The sequence below is a fragment of the Oryctolagus cuniculus genome, chromosome 18 (assembly GCF_964237555.1).
Source record: "Oryctolagus cuniculus chromosome 18, mOryCun1.1, whole genome shotgun sequence".
NCBI lineage: Eukaryota > Metazoa > Chordata > Mammalia > Lagomorpha > Leporidae > Oryctolagus > Oryctolagus cuniculus.
In genome coordinates, this window is record NC_091449.1 from 66,572,407 (window position 1) to 66,592,233 (window position 19,827).

Here is a 19,827-nt window from a genome sequence, read left to right on the forward strand (position 1 = left end):
GCACACATCACATGTCCACACACTTGTCCACATATGTGTCACACACACCAGCGCACATGCATGTCCACATACATCATCTGTGTAAACATAAGCACACATCCTTATCCACACACGTGTGCACACGCTTGTCCATGCACGCGCCATGTGTCTCACTCCCCCTTGCACACATGCTCACGTGCACTACTCTTACACACATACAGGGCTTGTGCACAGGCAAGCCCATCCCCACCCCACCCCCAGAGGGAAGAGTGGTCCCGTTAGTGGTGCAGGCACCCCCCACGCTGCCCGGGAGGACCAGCATGAAAACAGGAGGAGCGTGTGAGACAGCAGCTGCTGTGCAAGTCACGCCCGGTCTGGGGGCGGGGGAGCCCGGGGGGGCGTGGCCTGGCCACCCTGGCACCGTGGCGAGGGTGGGGGAGGCACACAGGCCCTGCCTGGGCTGCAGGCCAGACCCCGTGTCAGGCGCTTGGAGCCTGGCTGGACAGGCCGGCTCTGGCTGAGCTGGGAGCTGACTCAGCCGCCCCTGCCGGCTCCCGTCCCGTGGGGTCACCCACGACCAGCTGGCCGGCCTCAGGCGGGCAGCAGAGGTCTCCACAGCCTGGCTCTCGGCAGCCAGGACCCCGCGGGCCCAGCGCCTGGGGCGCCGGTCTCACCCTCTCCCTGCAGCCTTGTCTGAGCTGGCAGGGACAGGCCGTGGCCCCGAGTGGGGGCCGATCCGTGCAGGACACCAGTGCGCCAGCCACTCTGGGGGCCCAGCGCCGGCCCCGGCCCTCCGGGTGGGAGGTCTCAGGATGCTGCCGATAGTCCACGCAGGCCGCCCTGGAGCGCACTGTGGGCCCCGGAACAGGAATCGCGCCGGCCTGTGCCTGTCGTAACTCCGCGAGCAGAGGGGACAGCCAGCCAGGAGCCCAGGCGTGTCTGCGGCTTCCTCACCGCGCCCTCTGCCCGCGCTCTTACCGAGTGGCTTTTCTTGGTTTCTGGTTTCGTCTCGGGCGAGGTGTGTTCCCTGGGAAGCTGTTCCCACAGTAGTGGGTGCACAGCACATGAGCTCTGACCTCTGACCTCATGGAGAGGCAGAAGACCCCCACCCACCCACCCTCCGCACCCCTCCCGCCTCTGGGCCTGTGAATCCGATGCTGCCCTGTGGCGGGCGCCACGTCCCTCATGGCCAAGTGGCCAAGAACACGGGACACAAGTGACCGCTTGGGGGTGGACCCTTGAGTGGCGTCCCCATCACCCCTGTTCCAGAACGTTCTCCCTGCCCAGGCAGGAAGCTCTGTGCCCATTCCCAGCACCTGCCTTGGCCCCTTCCTCCCCGAGCGGTCCCGGCAGCGCTGCCCGCTCGCCCGCGGAGGGGCCGGGCCGGGCGCCTGTGGACGAGCAGAGGCCGAGGGCCGGGAGGGGGCGCAGGGCCGGGAGGTGAAGGACGCAGCGCGGACTCCTGGAGCCAAGCTCATTACAGCAAATCCCGGTCTGGTTGGCAGCTGAAGAAGCCTTTTTATTCTCGGTTTAGCTCGCGGCTCTACAAATTAATGTGGTCTGCTGCAGTCGGGCTCATGGCGGAGCCCCGGCGGGCGGAGCCCGGCTCCCCGGCTTCCTGGACGCTGGGCCCTGGCGCTGCCCAGGTCGCTCGGTTGTTCGTTCATTCCGCGCGGGTGTTTGATGGCGATGCGGCTGTGGAGGGGCCGCCCCTCCCAGGACGCTCTGCGTGGCTCGGGGGCCTCGCAGACGCCGTGGTCAGGCCCCTGCTCAGGGCTCCCGGGGGGCTTTCCCCAGAGAACAGAGGCCCTGAGGAGGGAGGGCGGGGGGGTGCCCGGGGCTGGAGATGGGGCGCACGGAGCAGACTGTGGGGGGCCGGAGGACCCCGTGGGGGCCCCCAGGGAGACGTGGCCTGGTTGACATAACCTCAGCCCCTGCTGCCGGCTGCCAGTGGGGCACAGGGCATGCGTGCCGTGCAGTCCCCCCATAGGTGCACACGTGTGTCCCCTGCACACGTGACCGGGACCCCTCTGATGGCCTGGCGGAGTCGCTGCCCCCGGTGCTTCTGGACACCCCCTTCGCCACCGCAAACAGCCGGTGTTTCTCATCCCTGAGGTTTGGTGGGGAGCGGCTCAGCCGGCCTGGGAGGCCCTGGCGTGGGGTCTGTGGCCAGGCTGCGGTCTGCCCTGCGGGCTGGGCGGGCGCTGGACATCCCTGCCCAGGCAGCTCCCTGCCGGCTGTGCACACAGCCTGTGTGGCCGCGCCTCCTCGCCTGCTGGTCGGGGAGGGCGCGGCGGGCTCCCTGCCTGCCCACCAGGCTGAGCTCCCCACCCCTCCTTCCTGCCTTGCACCTGTTCCCATGCCTTCCTCGGCTCTTTCTGTACGTCCGTCTGCCCACACCCCCACCCCTGGGTGCCATCCCCGTCCAGCGCCGCCAGCAGAGGACTTTGCACTGAGGGCCCCACAGTGACCCCCACAGGCCCTGCCCTGCGAACGCTCGGGTCTGGCTGGGGAGGGGTGCGCGTCACCGCCGGCCACAGCTTGGCGAGCGCCCGCCGTGTGCAGCCCTGTGCTCACGGAGGGCCAGTGCATAGCCCCTCCTGGTGGACCTCGCAGAGCGACCGTGGGGTGGAGGTGCCAGGAGGGGTGTGCTCAGCTCCGCTCACAGGGCACAGTGGGCATGGGGCCCAGGCTCTTGAGGGATGCACAGGAGTTGGCCGGGGGGGGAGGTGCGGTGGCAAACCTGATCCAGGCAGCGGGCAGTGCCCAGGCGGGGCTGAAGGGCGTGCGCAGCGCGGCTGGCTGGGGCAGTCGGGGCGTTGAGGTGGGGGCTGGGGTGGTGAGGGGAGGGCTCGGAGGTCGGGGCCGGCGTCGGGTGTAGCTGGGTCGGCCCACAGGGGCCTTGGGGGGTGACGCAGGTGGAGGAAGGGGCTGGCTTCTGGCTCGGCGCTGAGCCCTGGGAGGCAGAGGCTGACAGATTCACTGTTCACCCATTCACTTGGCACTTCCTGCACGCTGGCCTCTGCTGACCTGTGCTGGTCTCTGCTGGCCTGTGCCAGTCTGTGCTGGCGTGTGCTGGTCTCTGCTGTTCTGTGCCGGCCTGTGCTGGCCTGTGCTGGTCTGTGGTGGCCTGTGCTGGTCTGTGGTGGTCTGTGCTGGCCTGTGCTGGCCTGTGCTGGCCTATGCTGGTCTGTGCTGGCCTGTGCTGGCCTATGCTGGTCTGTGCTAGTCTGTGCCGGCCAGTGTCGGCCTGTGCTGGTCTGTGCTAGTCTGTGCTGGCCAGTGTTGGCCTGTGCCAGTCTGGGCTGTTCTGTGCCGGCCCGTGCCGGTCTGCGTCAGCCTGTGCCGGCCTGTGCCGGTCTGTGCTGGCACGGGGGTGCAGCAGTGAATCAGGCCATGGGCTCTCACCCTGAGGTCCGGGCATCGGGCGTCCCCAGCCCAGTCAGGCTGTGGGCGAGGAGCTTGAGAGGACGCAAGCAGCGCATTGGCCGGGCGGCCTCGTCAGGGCCTGTGCCCTGCGGACTGCAAGGAGCCGGGGCGGGTGGAGCGCCAGGGCTGACCCCAGGCCTCCAGGCCAGCCACGCCCCTGCACGGGCAGTGTGACCTGGCCGCGGTGGGCGTCCCAGCAGCGGTCTCCCAGGCATGTGAGGCCGTGTGCGCGGGGCTGGGGGCAGCGGGCGGGCAGAGGCGTCCTGCGCCCTGAGCTCTGGGGAGGATACAGCCTGCTGACTTGGGCCCGGGGGACCAGTTAGCCGGAAGAGTCCTCCCGGAGAAGAGCAGGGTGCATCAGGTTACCCCTTTGCAAGGACGCTCGGCTCCCTTGGCCCCCCTCCCCCGCGGAGGAGAGCCCCCACAGGAGTTAAGCGGCCCCCAGCCCGGCAGCCGTGCAGCCCAGCAACTGTTTTCCACTCAGTGCTGAGCTCCTGGGCTCCGGGGGCCGGGGTGGGGAGGCCCAGGGTGGAACCGACTTGGCCGGGAGTTGGGAGTGCGGCCTGTGGAGCCGGGGTCTCCCCCGCCCCCCTGGTGCGCGGCCAGGCTGGCTGCCGGCGGGGGGCGGGGCGGCTGCGTCATGGGACGGCTGTCACTGCAGTCCGCGGCAGGCTGGAGCCAGCGGCCCCGGGCTTGGCAGGGCGCGCGCAGAGCGAGTCAGCGCAGCCGCGCGGTGCCAAGGCTGGGAGCAGGCTCCCGGCTCCGGTGCAGCTCCTGCGGCCTTGCCCGGCCCCGCCTGCCCTGCCTCCTCCCTCACACCCCTGTGCTCTCCGTCTGTGAGCCAGGCCCTGTGCTCCGTGTTTTCCTGTGTGCCAGTGAGTTACCACTCCTAAGCCTTCCCCCAGGCTGTTGACACAGAGAGGTGAAGGAACTTGCCTGGCGCCACACAGCCAGCTAGTGGTGGAGCGGAGGTTAGAACCGCGCCGAGATGGCTCCCGCGCTCCCAGCTGCTCCGTGAGCCTGCGTCCTGGCTGCAGGGGTCTGAGAGTGAGAGGCGCGGTCTGCAGCCCAGGCGTGCAGAGAACCAACTTACCCTTAGGTCAGAGCAAGCCCCAGCGTGAGTGTGTTCTTGGTCCTTGTTCTTGCTCCCAGTTGCAAGGTAGCTGCCGCCAGTCCCGCCATCATCCTGCCACCGCGGCACCCAGAAGCAGGCTGGGAAGGGATGAGGGCTCTCTTGGCCGTCTCCCTGTGGTGCAGGAACTGTCTCCTGGACAGTTAGTTGTCACCAACAGAGGCCCAGCTGTCCATTGCTGGGGCACACGCCCACCTGTAACCTCAGGGACTCCGGGGACGTGAGGGTGTGGCCAGCTCAGACTGCCCGGGGCAGGCTAGGTAGGAACGGCTGCTGGGTGGGCAGTTCTGAGGGCCTGCTGGTCACTGACCCTCGTGGCAGCCCTGCACAGTGGCTGGTGCCACCTCCCTTGTAGACAGTAAAACAGCCTTAGCGACTGGGGCTCGCCTGGCCTAGCTCAGCCCCCGACGGCACCGAGAACCGGGCTGCCTGGCTTTTATCCTCTCTGTCAGTGTTTCAGAGGTGCCAGCCCCTGCAAGGCGAGCCCAAGCCTTGTTTATCTGTTGTGTGTCCCTGCCTAGCTCAGGTCTAGAAGGTTCCGGAACCTTCTAGAAGGTTCTGAAGCAGCTTGTCCCTTTCTGTTTATGAGTGGCACAAACCAGCTGAGACTTGCTCCAGCGGAAGGGGAGTTTGCATTTCCACAGCAGGAGGTCACGGGGCCGTTGCGGCCGTCGCAGATGCAGGCTGTGCCTCCCTCCTTCCTCAGCCCTGCCTTCTCCGGGGCGGGGGGGGGGGACACGCGTCCTCCGGCAGGTCCTCCTCGTCTGCTGGCCAAGGTGGCCACCAGCAGTTGTAGGCTGACACTCAGCGATCGCAAGGATTGGAGAGAGGGCCCCAGCAGATGTCTCAGGGCAGATTCTGATTGGCCTAGCCTGGGGCACCGCCCCCGCCTACAGTGGGGAAGAGACCCAGGTTGATTGACAGCCATCTCCACGGGGCCAGGGAGGGACAGGTAGCAGGTAGATTCCTTTCCAGAAGAATTCTTTACTACAGTAGAGTGTGGAGAGGAGTGGAGAGTTTGGGACGTGATGGACGGATGGATGGATGGACAGATGCACGGACGGATGGACGGACGGACGGATAGGTGGAGAGATGACAGATGAGTGATGGGTGGGCGGGAGGCTGTCTGGCTGGGAGAATCAGTGGGCAGGTATTGCGTGCGTGGGTGGATGGATGGTTGGGTGGATGGAGGGAGGGACAGGCGAGTAGATGGGTGATTGGTGGGTGATGAGGGTGAACAGGTAAGGAGAGAGTGCCGACGGGTGAAATGGTGGCTGGGTGGTTTGGTGGACGGTTGAGTGGGGGTGGAAGAGGTGGTCAGCTGAAGCAGACGGGTGGAAGTGTCAGCGGGTGCTCGATGTAGACTAGCAGTTGGGTGCTGGGCGGGACGAGGGGCGGCTGGTTGGATGCAGCCCCTCTCCACCTTCCTGAGGGGCTCTGCAGGCCAGCCTGCACACACGAGCGCCGGGTGCAGTGCCTCCTGCGTGAGCGGTGCAGTGCCTCCCGAAACGGGCCTGCGCCCGGAGCCTGGTGCCACCGCCACTGCTCCTGCTGCTTCCGCCGGCACAGACACTGATGCCTGCTCCCCTGGGAAGCCTGGGCGATGCGGACAACCTCCCGGAAGCAAGCGGACAGGCATCGCGGCTCGGCCCCGGGTGACTGGTGTTGGCAGCTGGCGGCCGTCTCTGACCGCGGTGAACGTCAGCGCTTGCCCTGCCCCCTCTCCGGAGTGAGGGCCTCCAGGCCTCAGGGAATCACTTCCCCGCAGCCGGGCAGACCACCACCGCAGCCTTGGCCTTCGGCCACCCTGTCGGGGCCTTGTCAGGCGACCAGGGACCAAGCGTTTTCATGCCGTCTTCCTTGGGTGCTGCGACCTGGACCTCAGGGGACACCGAGAAGTGTGGCGTGTTCTGGAAAGACCACTGGTTCCAGCAGAGTGACGGACGCCCGTGGGTCCCCAGAGTGATGGCTGTCCGTGGGTCCACAGAGTGACGGGCATCTGTGGGTCCACAGAGTGATGGGCGCCCGTGGGTCCCCAGAGTGATGGATGCTCGTGGGTCCCCAGAGTGATGGCCGTCTGTGGGTCCCCACAGTGATGGGCGCCCGTGGGTCACCTGCTGTCCCTGGAACGCCACCTTCCCATGCAAGACGAACACTCGGCTTAGGCCAGGTGTGCCCAGGCTCTCATGACCTCGGGTTAAGGTTGGTAGACAGCGGCTCCTGGCCGTGGGCCCTGGGTGTCCAGAGAGACAGAGGAGCAGCAGCAGTGGGGGCGGTGTCCTGTCTGGGAGCAGTGTGGGCAGACGCTGCTGGCCAGGTCGCCCAGCTCCTGTGTGAGCCGTGGTGGAGGAGGCAGCCCCTGCCCAGAGTTGTCCCTTCCCAGGCTCTGGCCTGCGGCTCTGTCCTCGGATGGTTGGGTGGATGGAGGCCCCGAGGCCCCGAGGCCGGGGCGGTCTCGGCTCAGGCGCCCCTCCCCCTAGGGCTGCGGACGACTCAGCGCAGAACAGCTTCCTTCCACCCGTCTGGGTTCTCTGAGACTGAGGGGGGGCCCAGGGAGTGTGCGCAGTGTACGCCGGGACCACCGGGGCCCCCGTGCGTGGCCAGGCTCACCGACGGCAGTGGCAGGGATCCCCAGCGGGCCTCGTTCCCATCGGTTGCACGCACGGCCCCCACGGTTCTGGCTCCTCTGCCCCCGGCACCCCCTGTGCCTGCAGAGACCAGGTGTATCTGTCAGTCATTGCTTTAGTCCCTCCTTCCTTATTAATCAAATCACTCCACGCATCGGCCAGAGCTTCCCATGGGCAGGCCCCGGATGCAGCAGGGGTGGGGAGCTGGGGGCCTCAGGCGGGGGCTGCACAGGTGGTCCCCCCCCGGGACGTGCGCGGGGACTGCTCTGACAGCTGCGTGTGCACACCTGCGTTTGCGTCGTGCTCCCGTGTGCGATGTGTGTGTGCATGCGTGTGCACGCGTGCTGTGAGTGTGCAGGATGCTGGGCAGACAAGCTTACATGTGTGCTCATGCGTGTGTGCACATGTGCAGGCATGTGGTGGGGTGCGCACCCTTTGTGCACACACGTGTGTGTGTGTGGGTGCGTGCACGTGATGTGTGAAGCAGTGGGAGCAGCCAGACGGGGCCTCTGGGAAGATTGATGGTGTCGGGCAGGCTCCTCTGGCAGGTTCTGAGCTTGGCTGCCTGCCCACCTCAGGTGAGGCTGCGTTCCCGGCCGTTCCCGGCCCGGGTGGCCCTGGGCTGGGGCGGGGCTTGGCTGGGCCCAGGGAGGGGAGGGCCTTTGGGTCCAGCCCGCCCTGCGTGTCCCCTGCCTCTCCTGCCCTTGCCTCCCACCCCCACCTGCCCCCATGGGCAGCAGTGTGCGAGGCGGCTCTCAGCCCAGAGTGGCCGGAGGCAGCTCCGGCGGCTGGTGATAAATGCGATTCCAGGGCTCTTCCTCAGGCGTGCTGGTGCTGTGGGGCCAGCCCAGGGCTTGGGCTCTGCATTGTAACAAGCGTCGTGGGCCTGGGGTTCTGGTGGCCGTTGGCCACTCTTCAAGGACCCCTCCGGCGCCACGAGGGAGCCCTGGCAGAGGCCTGGGGGTGTGGCCTTTCCCCCCTGTGTCCCCCGCGGGCCTGCGCCCCTGCCTCGCTCACCTCGCGGGGCTGCCTGCCCGGGTTGGGCCGGTAAGCCTGTCTCTTCTCAGCCACAGCGTCTCCGCGTCTCCGTCCGCAGGGGATAACTCTATCCTCGGCCCCCTTGGGGTCTCGGGTTCTGAGGAGGGGTGAGGGAGCCAGCCTGTGATCATCCCCAGCAGGGGTGAGGGAGCCAGCCTGCGGTCGTCCCCAGCAGGGGTGAGGGAGCCAGCTTGCAGGTCATCCCCAGCAGGGGTGAGGGAGCCAGGCTGCGGGTCGTCCCCAGCAGGGGTGAGGGAGCCAGCCTGCGGTCGTCCCCAGCAGGGGTGAGGGAGCCAGCCTGTGATCATCCCCAGCAGGGGTGAGGGAGCCAGCCTGCAGGTCGTCCCCAGCAGGGGTGAGGGAGCCAGCCTGTGATCATCCCCAGCAGGGGTGAGGGAGCCAGCCTGTGGGTCGTCCCCAGCAGGGGTGAGGGAGCCAGCCTGGGGGTCGTCCCCAGCAGGGGTGAGGGAGCCAGCCTGTGATCATCCCCAGCAGGGGTGAGGGAGCCAGCCTGCGGGTCGTCCCCAGCAGGGGTGAGGGAGCCAGCCTGCGGGTCGTCCCCAGCGGGGGTGAGGGAGCCAGCCTGCGGTCGTCCCCAGCGGGGGTGAGGGAGCCAGCCTGCGGTCGTCCCCAGCGGGGGTGAGGGAGCCAGCCTGCGGTCGTCCCCAGCGGGGGTGAGGGAGCCAGCCTGCGGTCGTCCCCAGCGGGGGTGAGGGAGCCAGCCTGCGGTCGTCCCCAGCGGGGGTGAGGGAGCCAGCCTGCAGGTTGTCCCCAGCAGGGGTGAGGGAGCCAGCCTGCGGTCGTCCCCAGCAGGGGTGAGGGAGCCAGCCTGTGGTCGTCCCCAGCGGGCTGCCGAGTGTCCGTCACAGCTCTCCTGCGCCCTGCAGGGGGACTGCGTGGTCTCATGGGCCTTGTGGTTCTGTGTGCCACGTAGTTCCCGTGGGATGAGGTCCCTGAGTGCCACGTGGTCCCGTGGGCTGTGTGGTTCTGTGTGCTGTGAGGCTGTGTGGGCCGTGTGATTTCTGTGTGCCACGTGTTTCCGTGGCTGCGTGGTCCCGTGGGCTTTTTGTTTCCGTGTGCCCTGTGGTTCCCTGGGCCGCCTGTGGGCTGCGCGGTGAGCCCTGCTGCAGATCTGGTGCCGCGTCCTGGGAGCCGTGTCCGCACACTCCCACGCCACAGACGGGAACACCAAGGCTCTGCTGCCTGGCCCCCAGCCCCCTGGCCCTGGACTGCTGCCCGCACGTCGGGCCCGGCTGGGGCTGCACTGGGCCACACTGCATCTGGCTCCGCAAACGTGGCAGAAACAAAGGCACTGCCGCGGCCACCTTACCCCAGGGGAGGGGGGGCGGTGCACGGCCCCACGGGGGACCTGCATGAAGGGCGGGGAAGTGGAATCCGAGCCACGACCCCCCAGCGGGCTCCTCGCACCCCCACAGCCCCCACAGAGGTGGCCGCCCGTCTCTGCATGGCTCCGGGGGTTCCTGGGCAGGGGCAAGTGGGGGCCCCCTCCCCGCATCTTGGCCTGAGCCAGAGCCTGCCTGGCAGTCGCCGGAGGGAAACATCCAATAAAACGGCAGCTCGGCCCCAGCCCCACACCCGCCCCTCCCCGCCTGGCGGGGTTCTGGCCCCTCCCCCTCAGCAGAGGGGCCCCCCTCGCCCCAGGAAGCGCGTGGGTGCCAGGCAGGCGGAGGCGCCGGCCGGTGTGCGCGGCTGGCTGGAGCCAGGAGCTGACCTTATTAGAGCCGGGGCAGCTGCGGGGACGCACATCTGGCAGTGGGCTGGGCCCCGCCCGTGTGGCCTGGCGTTACCTTCCAGGAATGCTGGCAGTGCCGGCGCATCTGGAGCGCGTTTCTGGGGGCAGCCGGCGCCCCCTCCGGCGCCTGGCCTGAGGCTGGGGCGCCGCCCCCCCTCCGCTCACTTCCTGGCTCCTCCCTCCTCTGGCTGTGGGTGTCGCTGCTGGGCAGGCCCTGGGCTGGGCCACCTCCTGGAGGCTGGGACCAGCTGCTCAGGCCCTGCCATGCAGCGGGGCAGACAGAGGCCTGCAGGGGGCGCGCGCTGGCCCTGGGCCCTGGGCAGCTGTGCGGCAGTCGCTGGCTTCGAGCCCTGCGTCTGGGAGCCCGCGGGGCTCCAGCACCACGGCCGCTGTGCTCGGAGCCGCTGGCGGTGGGCCGTGGACGGCGAGCCCCGTGCTGTTGTCCCCACTGTGCTGGGCGCCCCTGAGCCCCACGATTCCTGGCCGTGTGGCCTTGGCGCGACCTCCCCCCCGCCTCCTGTGCTCCTCTGTAAAGGGGTCGGAGGAGGCGTCCGTACATCCTGTTCCCGTTATGAGTGAGGGCTGATGAGATGCGACAAGTGGCTGAGGGCTTGCAGCCAGGGAGGGGTCCTCGTCTGCCCAAGATGGAAGCAAAGACCCCCGGGGCAGACAGGAAGGGCTGCCCACGGGGAGGCCGCACCCAGGAAAAGGCAGCGGAGAGCCGTGTGCGCAGGCCTGGGGTGGGCGCGGGAGAGGGTGTGGGTGCAGGCCTGGGGTGGGCGCAGGCCTGGGGTGGGCGCGGGAGAGGGCGTGGGCGCAGGCCTGGGGTGGGCGCGGGAGAGGGCGTGGGCGCAGGCCTGGGGTGGGTGCGGGAGAGGGCGTGGGCTCAGGCCTGGGGTGGGTGCGGGAGAGGGCGTGGGCGCAGGCCTGGGGTGGGTGCGGGAGAGGGCGTGGGCGCAGGCCTGGGGTGGGTGCGGGAGAGGGCGTGTGCACAGGTCTGGGGTGGGCGCGGGAGAGGGCGTGTGCACAGGCCTGGGGTGGGTGCGGGAGAGGGCCGTGGGCAGCTCACAGAAGGCGACCGAGAGGCCTTAGGGAGGAGTGTGGGTCCTGGGCAGAGGCAGTCAGCTGTGTGGCTGGCAGGGAGGGGGTGGGGCAGCTGTGCAGCTTGGAGGGAGCGTGGTACCCGCTGGGGGGCTGCTATCGGGCCTGGAGGCCAGTTTGGGGGTGGGATCCTGGGGGGGTGCTTCGCTAGGGGTTAAGGCTTCAGAGGCTGGCTGGGGGCGGGGCCTTGCCCCCTGCTCCAGCCCCTGCCCTGCGTCCGGGACCCACCCACCCAGGGGCTCCGTAAACACTAGCCGAGTGACTGACTGAGTGATGAACGCAGGGTTCTGTGGGAACCGTGGCAGAGGTTGGTCCCGCGGCAGCAGAGCAGAGGGTGGACGGGAGGGGCTGAGGCCGGAGTCCTGGCCGGGCCACCTGGTCACCCAAGATGAGCGGGGTGGGTCTGTGCAGGAGGACCCCCGGGAGGTGGCGTCCTGCCCGGGACACTTTCTCTGGCCAGGCTTCCTGCCAGGCCTGGCCGGAAGAGCTCTGGCCCGACCTGGCCTGGTGCCGCGGGGCGCGGGGGGCGGGGGCGCCCGCCAGCCTGCTCTGACCTCCCCCAGACACCGTCTCCCGCCGGCATCTGCTCCCGCTTCCTCCCACCCTGGAGTGTTTGTTTTCCTCCCACCGAGGCAGCCATCCAAGGGGTGGTGTTCCGGAGACATCGCTGCGCCCTTGCACGGCTCACGGCCCGCGGGGGATGGCCGGGGATGGACGCGAGGAGGCCGCGTGTCGTCAGCCCCTGGCTCCCGCCCTGGGGGTGGAATCCAGAGCATGCGTGAGAGCCTCCCCCTTGCCTTGGCCCGCCCAGCCCCCCCCCCCAGGGGCTGCTGGCTCTGCTCCCTCTCCCTCCCCCTCACAGGAGCCAGGCAGGATTTGGGTCAGAGCCGGGGCAGGGGAAGGCTCCAGGCCGCCGGCTGCGGGCTCTCCCTGGTGGCCCAGGCCTGGGCGGGGTGGGGGGTAGGGGCTGAGCTCCCCCACCCCGTCCTCTGGGGCCACCCCCTTCTCGTGTTTTGCTTTCACTCTCATTCCTCCAGGAAGCTCAGTGGGCACCTACTGTGTGCAGTGCTCCGCCCTTCCAGGCAGTGGGTAGCTACTCTGCGCAGTACTACCCAGAGGAGGCTGTGAGCACCTACTATGTGCAGTACTCTGCTCCCCCCAAAGGCAGTAGGCACCTACTATGTGCAGTGCTACCCCCAGCTGCACGGAGCACCTACTATGTGCAGTGCTCCCCGCCCAGAGGATGCAGTGTGTACCTACTACGCGCAGTGCTCTGCCTCCCCCTCTCCTGGAGAAGGCAGTGGCCTTAGCGGGGAGGGTGCCAGGGCTGGGTTGGGCTCATGCAGGCACCGTGGCTTCGGGGCAGTGGGCACTGCGCCCCACTCTGGGAGGCGGGGTGGGCAGGGTGCCCAGCCCCTGCCTGGGAAGCTTTGGAGGTGAGGCTGGAGCGGCTGGCGAGGGGTGCTGCGTCCCCACACAGGCCGCCCCCGACTGCCCTTCCTCCGGCTGGGGTCTGCAGGGGCAGCCACGCCTCCAGGGCCGAGCACCTGCCTGGTCGCCCTGGCTGAGGTGTGGGAAGCGCAGGCCCCACCACCCCGCCTCGGGCGCCGCGGGCGTACAGACAGGACTCGGGCTGTTGGTTGTGGTTCAGCCTCCTGCACCCGTCCTGGATCCCAAAACCCCACCACGTGCTCCTGAACGTCACAGATCCTGGAGCCAGGGCTTTGGGCCGGCAGGGGCGTGGTCAGGGGTCCGAGCCCACCTTGCTCATCGCTGAAGCGGGGACGTGGGCGTGGGCGCCGCCTTCTCTCGCGAGGCTGCCGGAAGCAGACTCAGGTGCAGGGCTGGCCGGGGCACCCTGGCTGGGGGGTGTTGTCCCAGCACGGGTCATGGAACTCAGGGAGGCACACACACGGCATTTGCATGTCTCACCAAGCTGCCCCAACCCCCAGCTCCCTTCACAAATGCCCCCCCCCCACGCGCGCGCAGGAGCTGCCCCTGCCGCGAGCTGCCCCCCGGACGCCAAGGTCCTGGTGCCCTTCAGTGTGCCCACCAGGGACGCCCGGCTCCTGCACTTCTACGTAGGATTTGTGTTATTCACTCAAGCGGTGGGGGTGGGGGTGAGGGTGGGGGCAGGGCTGATGAGAGCGCCCCCTGCTGTTCACTCCCCAAAGCCTGCAGCAGCTGGGGCTGGGCCAGGTGCAGCCGGGAGCTGAGAACTCCATCCGCGTCTCCCACGTGGGCGGCGGGGCGGACGCTCGAGCCGCCCCCAGCTGCCTCCCAGCGTGCGAGTCAGCAGGGAGCTGGAGTTCACTGGACCCCCAGCCGGGTGCAGGTCCCCTGCAGGAGCTTGACCTGCGGGGGGGGGGGGGGGCTGCACCTGTCACAGGCTTCGAGGCACGGCCCCTGCTGGAGGCTTAGCCGGGCTTGAACCTGCCCTGCTGCCCCGCAGCTGCGTGCCCTGGGCCCGTGGCCTCCCCTCTGAGCCTCTGCCTCTGTGAGACAGCACGGATGGCTTCCGCCCTCCAGGTGGGGTTGTGGGGGCACCCGGCATGGTGTCTGGCACTGGGCAGGCGCCCCTGACGCGACCCCACCTGTGCCTCCGGGCGGGAGCTTTGGACTCTGAGCAGTGTGCAGAGGTGGGAGCCTCCCGGGCCGTGGCCGTGCCGGCAGCCTGAACCCAGCTCTGTGAGCAGGGCTTTGTCCAGGCACACGGGTGGGTGCCGTGAGTCAGAGGCATCTGCGCCTCCCGTGGACGGCCCCCGCCTGGGCTGAGCCTGCTACGGTGCATCCCCGCCGCCTGGATTCAGGAGTACGCCCCACACCCCCCTGGGATGGCCGGGGGGCTTCCTGGAGGTGGCAGGCTCCCAGCTCTGTTGCCGTGCGTTACACTAGGACCAGGAGGGGCCGGAGCCCCGAGGCTCACAGAGGGCGGGGGGCTGCCGGGCGGGAGCAGTGGGACGTGCCCGCCCCTGGGACTGACGGGGGTCAGGCGGGCTGGGCCTGAGCGAGCTTGTCCAGTGTCCCGGGCGCCCGTGGTGCTCAGCCAACCGGGACCCCCACGGCGACCACAGACTTGGGCTGGGATGGCACGGGTCGATCCCCTTGCAGCCCCCGACCCCGAGCCCAGAACCAGGTTCCCCGGTGAAGCCCAGGTGTGGGCCGAGCCAGCTGCTTCTGCAGGGACCGTGGTCTCGTGCTGGGCCCGTGTGCCCCGCATCCTGAGTTGGGGACGGTGGGAGCACACGGGTGCTGACTGCAGCTGGGGCACACGGCAGGGGGAGGAGCCGTGTGTGCCCCCGCAGGAAGCAGCTCTGCAAGTGAACCACGGGCACCGGGCCCCGCCCTCCACGTGGCAGCCACAGCCGGCGTGGAACAGGCTCGCAGGGTGGTCACGCGGCAAAGCCGAGAACAGGCGTGTGTGTCCGGTTAAGATTTTACTTATTTGAAAGGTGGAGTGACAGAGAGGGAGAGATCGGGAGAGCGTCCACCTGCTGGGTCACTCCCCAGATGGCCGCAACAGCCGGGGCTGGGCCGAGGCGGAGCCAGGAGCTGCATCCGGGTCTCCCCCGTGGCTGCAGGGGCCCAGGAACCCGGGCCATCTTCTGCTGCCTTCCCAGACACATCAGCAGGGAGCTGGGCTGAAAGTGGAGCTGATGTGGGACCCCGGTGTCTCGGGCAGCCCCGTAACCCATGGTGCCATGACGCCGGCCCCTCTGCTTCGTGCTGAGACAGCGAGTGTGCGGCCACGTGCACGGGGGACGTGGAAGACGCAGGCCAGCACGGTGCGTGGAGAGGCCTCCGTGGGCGAGGGCCTGCGTTCTGTGTCGCGTTTTCTCTTGCTGGCTGTGTGAGAGGCAGGCGTGTGGCTGCTGATTCCAGCAGCTTCTGGTCTGGAGACGGACGCCGGGGGCATCCTGGCATGGAGGCCGGCGGCCAGGGCTCTCCCTGGTCAGGTTCTGCCTCGGGGTGGCACTGGGCCGTCACCAGCCCGCAGACCCTGGGCGGCTGCTGCGCCCTGAAGCAGTGCAGGCCTGAGGGGCCGTCCACCATGCTGGGCCCTGAGGCTGTGCGGCCTGGAGAGAGCAAACAGCAGCAGCGGGGACGAAAGGGTAAACTGAGTCACGAGGCCACCGGGTAGGCAGCCCTGGGAGAAGTGGTCTCACCTCCCCAGATCCTGCTGTCCCGCCGGGAAGCCAGCCTGGGGAAACGAGAGAGCGGGGACAGTGTCCCAGCGAGGAGCCCACATGGAGGCCGCCTCTGTGGGTTCAGTGTCCGGCAGTGCCGGTGAGCCGACTCCCAAAGGACAGGCACGGAAGGCAGCTGTGGCTGCGAGGTCTTTGCTGAGCCCACGCTCACCCGGCCCCCCGCCCCCCTCCTTCGTGAACACCCCCTTAAGTAAGTGCACTTTCCATGGACCATTGTCTCGCAGCCCGGGGGGTGTGGGTAAGGAGAGCAGAGGCCGCTGCTCCCGTGACAGGTGCCTGAGCTCCGTGTCCTCGGGCACGCGTGTGCATCACCGGTTGTGGCAGCCACAGGAAGCCAACGCGACCTGGGGAGCTGCCCCATCCTGGGTGCTCCGGCACTTCCAGGACGGGGCCTCTAGGTGGCGCCAGAACCCAAACTTGCACTTTGTCCCTGGGGGTCCTGCGTGCCTGGGTGCCACGGTGTCAGGGCTGTGTAGGGATTTGGGGGCGGTGTTTAGGGGTCTGCGGGGTGTGTCTGTGGGAGTGAGAGTCAGTGTGGGCCTGGGACCATGCACACCAGCACCCGTGCTGTCCCCAGGAACCTGGTGGATGGGGTGCCGTGCAGAGCCCCGCTGGGGATGCCCCGGCAGCAGGGCCCCGCACACATGCATGCACCCCACCCGTCCGCCGATGTGATTAGCAGACGCACAGGAGCACGCCATGATTTATGTCCCTGGTCACCTAATTATTCCCAGCCGCGGAGGAGGAGACACGGAACGCAGCGCAGAGCCGGGGGCCTGGAGTCCTGGAATCCTGGCAGGGGCTCCCGGCCAGCTCCATCCCACAGCCACCCTACGAGGTCCTGGGGAGGGGCTGGCGGCAGCCAGGGGCCTGCACCGGAAGTGCTGAGCTCGGGGCATCCTCTGGGGAGCAGAGCTGGGTGCCAGCTTCCCCTGGGGCTCCCGAGGGCGCAGGGCTTCATGGGAGTTCGCAGGTCGGCAGCGCTCTGAGTCACGGCTGGTTCCTCCCCGACCCCGCGGCCCAAGGGAGGGGCGGATTTGGCCGCCCCCGCTGATGTCTGCAAGGCAGCTTCCCCAAGCTCATAGAATAAAATTCCAAATCCGAGTCCCAGGGGTTGAGGGGGTGCCCCGGATGTGAACTGCCCCCTCCCTGCTTTCTGACCTCATCTGGAAGCCCCCTGCACCCACGTGTGCTGGCTGGCTTTCCTCTTCCCGGGTGGGCAGAGCTGGTTCCCGGCTCTGGGCTTTCGCACACTCTGTTCCCAGTCCTCGCAGGGCTGCGTGCTGCTGCTCCCCCACGCCGTCCCCAGGGCGCTGCGTGACCGCCCCATCAAGTGGCCCCAGCCCTGCACGCTGTCCGCCGCTCACTCCCCGCGGGCAGGGAGTAGACAGGCAGAGGGATGGAGGGTGAAGCCACCCCTGGGCACGGGGCCAGGGTCGCTGTAGCTGGGGAGCAGGGTGGTCCTGGAGAGCCCGGGAGGGGCTGGCTGGGGCGAGGGGCGGGGGGAGGGCCTTCTCTCCGCCCCTCTGTTCCCACCCCCTCCGCTCCTGCGCCCCGGCTGTGCCGCACCCCTGAGCCGCCAGCGCAGTCTCCTGGACGTGCCCTGGACTTGGGCATGACCTTGTAAGTCACGAGCCTTGAGCCCAGCTGGTGGCTCAGGCAGCAGGTCCTTGTCTGTACACAGGGCCGTCACCCTTGTCCCTGGCGCCCTTCCAGGAGTCAGGGGACACCAGGACCCCAGGGAGCCGGTGCCTAACCCATCCCCTCCCCGCCTCCCGAGCAGTGCTGCGGCCGCTGTGCACCCGGCGGCCTGCCAGGCTCGCCCCGGGTGCGGTGTGTGCCCGTAGGCCGCCTCCACAGGCCGCGGCCCTCGCTTTGCTGTGGGAAGCCCTGGTCCCCGGGGCCCCAGCACCCAGTGCTGCTGGGGGTGACCGGCTTCAGGAGGGCTGCCTGCCGTGGCTCCTCCCCGCCCACCCGTCTCTGTCACCCTGGCTGTCTCTGCTGCTCTCGTCTCCCTCTCCCCCTGGCTCCGTTCTGCTGTCATCCCCCGCCTCCCGCTCCGAGCAGCTGGTACCTAATAGGCTGTTAATGATGGTGCGGTAAGTGGAAGGCAGGTCCTGGGGGAGCCGCCATGATCTGTGTAATTGGTCTCGAAGGAGACGGAGCGTCTAATATTTACACACCAGCATTAGTCCTTGGGGAGCCTTCTCCTGGCTGGGACCAGGCAGGGAGCCCCGGCGCTGGCTGGCGCCGCCCCGCTCCAAAGGGCTTTAGTTACCGCAAGCCGCCGCCTCCATTTGGGGCTGGCAGCACCCCCCGGGCCGAGCGGGTACAGGGAGTGGCTTGCCGGGGCCCTGGGGAGGCCCCTTCCCATGAGTGCTCAACTCAGGCCGACGCCTGGGGCCCAGGGCGCACTGTGTGGCAGGAGCCCCCTGCTCTGCCCCAGGAGTGAGGTCAAGAAGTAGGCAGGGCAGGGGAGAGACGGGCGCAGACGGGAGGCAGCTCCCAGCTGACGCGGTGCAGCGTCTGGATCCAGCCGTGCCTGAATTCCTTCTGCCACAGACCCTTTACGAGCTGAGTGCAGAGGCCCCCTGTGGCTCAGCCGGCTGGGAACCTGCCAGAGCAGGCCCGCCCGTCCTGGCACGAGGGATCTTTAACCCAGAGCAGCAGCCGGCCCTGTGCCAGCGCCACCGTGCCCAGTGGCCGGGCAGCAGGACCTGCTGTGGTGACCCAGCGCCCAGCCCCTGGGGGGCACTGGGGAAGCCTCTCCAGAACGGGGGTCGCACGGGGATCACACCAGCCCCGTGCACCGAGCGCTGCCTGACCCGGGCTGGGGCCTTGTGCAGGCGGCCTCCCCACCGTGAGCGCGTGTCGTCTCAGACTGGGACACGGAGGCAGGGGGCTGCCTCTGCCCTCACTCGCGCCTCAGCGAGAGGGCGGCCGTCCCGAGTGGTGTTGGGGGCGCCAGGCTGGGGACCCTCTCCGGGGTGCCCTCGGCCCAGCTCTCCACCAGCGCGCATGGGGGAAGGGGCCTGCCCCTTGCAGCTCTCTGCCACCCGGGGCTGGGGGCCGAGCCGTGCCTCGGGGCCTGGTGGGTAGCCGGTGTCCCATGGCAGCAGCCGCGCACCCAGCAGCCTTGGCTCCCTCACGTGTGCAGCCGGAATGGGCCCTGAGGGCTCGCTGAGGCCCGCCCCCACCCCTTGCTCCGTCCCCCCCCTCCCGCCTGGAGCCAGTTCTCTTTTCTGGGTGCACCTGCAGGAGTCCCTTCAGCCCCCACCCATGGCAGGGACACCCAGTGGCCGGGCCCTGGATTTCACAAGGGGCTCTCCCCTCCCCTGGGGGTCCCTTTCTGGGGAGGCGGGGTGGCCACCCACGTGGCACCTGGTTCGTGTTGGCGCCCCCTGGTGGGTGCTCCCGGCTTCCCAAAGGCTGGGTCAGAGGGGAACAGCGGGGTGGGGCGTCCCTCCCTGGCCCCGCCTCTCCATCTGCAGGCAGAGCCCCTGTGAGCACTTTTACGATGCCTCTGACCATAAAACAGTGTGTGCTCACTCCTGTTGATTGTTACAATTCGAACAGAGCCCAGCCTTTGAGAAACGGGGTTTCGTAAGTGCTGTTTCCAGTGCAGGTCTGAGTCAGCGTGGTTGTGAAATAACACACGTCATGCAAAGCCACCCATTTGGAGTGTAGAGTTCAGTGGCTTCCAGAATGTTCCACGCTGTGCAGCCACCACTAATTCTAGAACATTCCTGACACCCCCGTCTCCCGACGCCCCCAGCCCCGGGCAGCCAGATCTGCTTCCTGTCTGCCTGCCTGGGCCGGCCTCTCCCATAGGCAGAGTCGTGCACCGTGTGGCTTTCACGGTGGCCCCGGCCCCTCAGAACCGGGAGCTCAGGCTCACCGCGCTGAGCCGTGTGTCGGCTCCGTGCCTCCTCCAGGGTGGCGCCGTCCGCGCTCGTCCGTTCCTCCGCTGCTGGGCGCTGGCCATGTCCTCCGGCTGTGAGCACGCGTGTGCAGGTTTTGTGTCTCCGCCCTTGGGCGCCCCCCGGTGGACTCGCGGGGCCGGCGGTGGCGCCGGGCTGCCGAGCGCGTGTGCGGCAATGTCTCGCGCTGCCCCAGGGCCGAGCGAGCTTCCCCGGGGACCTGGCCCCCGGCAGCTGCGTCAGCAGGAGGCAGACCTGCTTCTCAGCAGGCCACAAGACCCAAGGTCATCGCTGGGGGGATGGGTGCAGCCGGCACTGGAAGCCAGCTGGGGCCGGGGAAGAGCAGCAATGACCCTGGGAAGGTCACGGGCACCCGCCTGCCCACGGAGGTGCCCGTCAGGCCATGCGGGGCCCCCTTGGCTCCGGGGGATGTGAGCCCAGAGCCGTCAGCCCTGCTGTCAGAGCCCCCTGGGCTGGCCGCTCGTGCGCAGGCAGAGGCTGATCTTAGAGACGGGAACACAGGCACAGCGGGGTGGGGTGGGGTCTGGCCAGGCTGAGTGGCAGCAGCAGGGTTCGAAGCCGGGGCTCTGACTTCTCAGGCGTTACCCCTGCGCTGGGGTTCAGCGCCACACGTGCATGG

General features: G+C 68.7%; 1 protein-coding gene and 1 long non-coding RNA gene across 5 annotated transcripts in view; one reads left to right on the top strand and one right to left on the bottom strand.

Moving 5' to 3' along the window:
- GSE1 (Gse1 coiled-coil protein) overlaps nt 1-19,827 on the top strand; it is a 299,545-nt gene that overhangs the window by 30,954 nt on the left and 248,764 nt on the right. The gene's annotated exons all lie outside the window — the stretch shown is intronic.
- On the bottom strand, nt 1,491-10,129 carry LOC103346687 (uncharacterized). The gene is made up of 3 exons (XR_007916907.2): nt 9,938-10,129; nt 8,185-8,302; nt 1,491-7,248 (listed from the first exon to the last, which is right to left on the bottom strand). It is a non-coding gene; the product is annotated as an uncharacterized lncRNA (long non-coding RNA).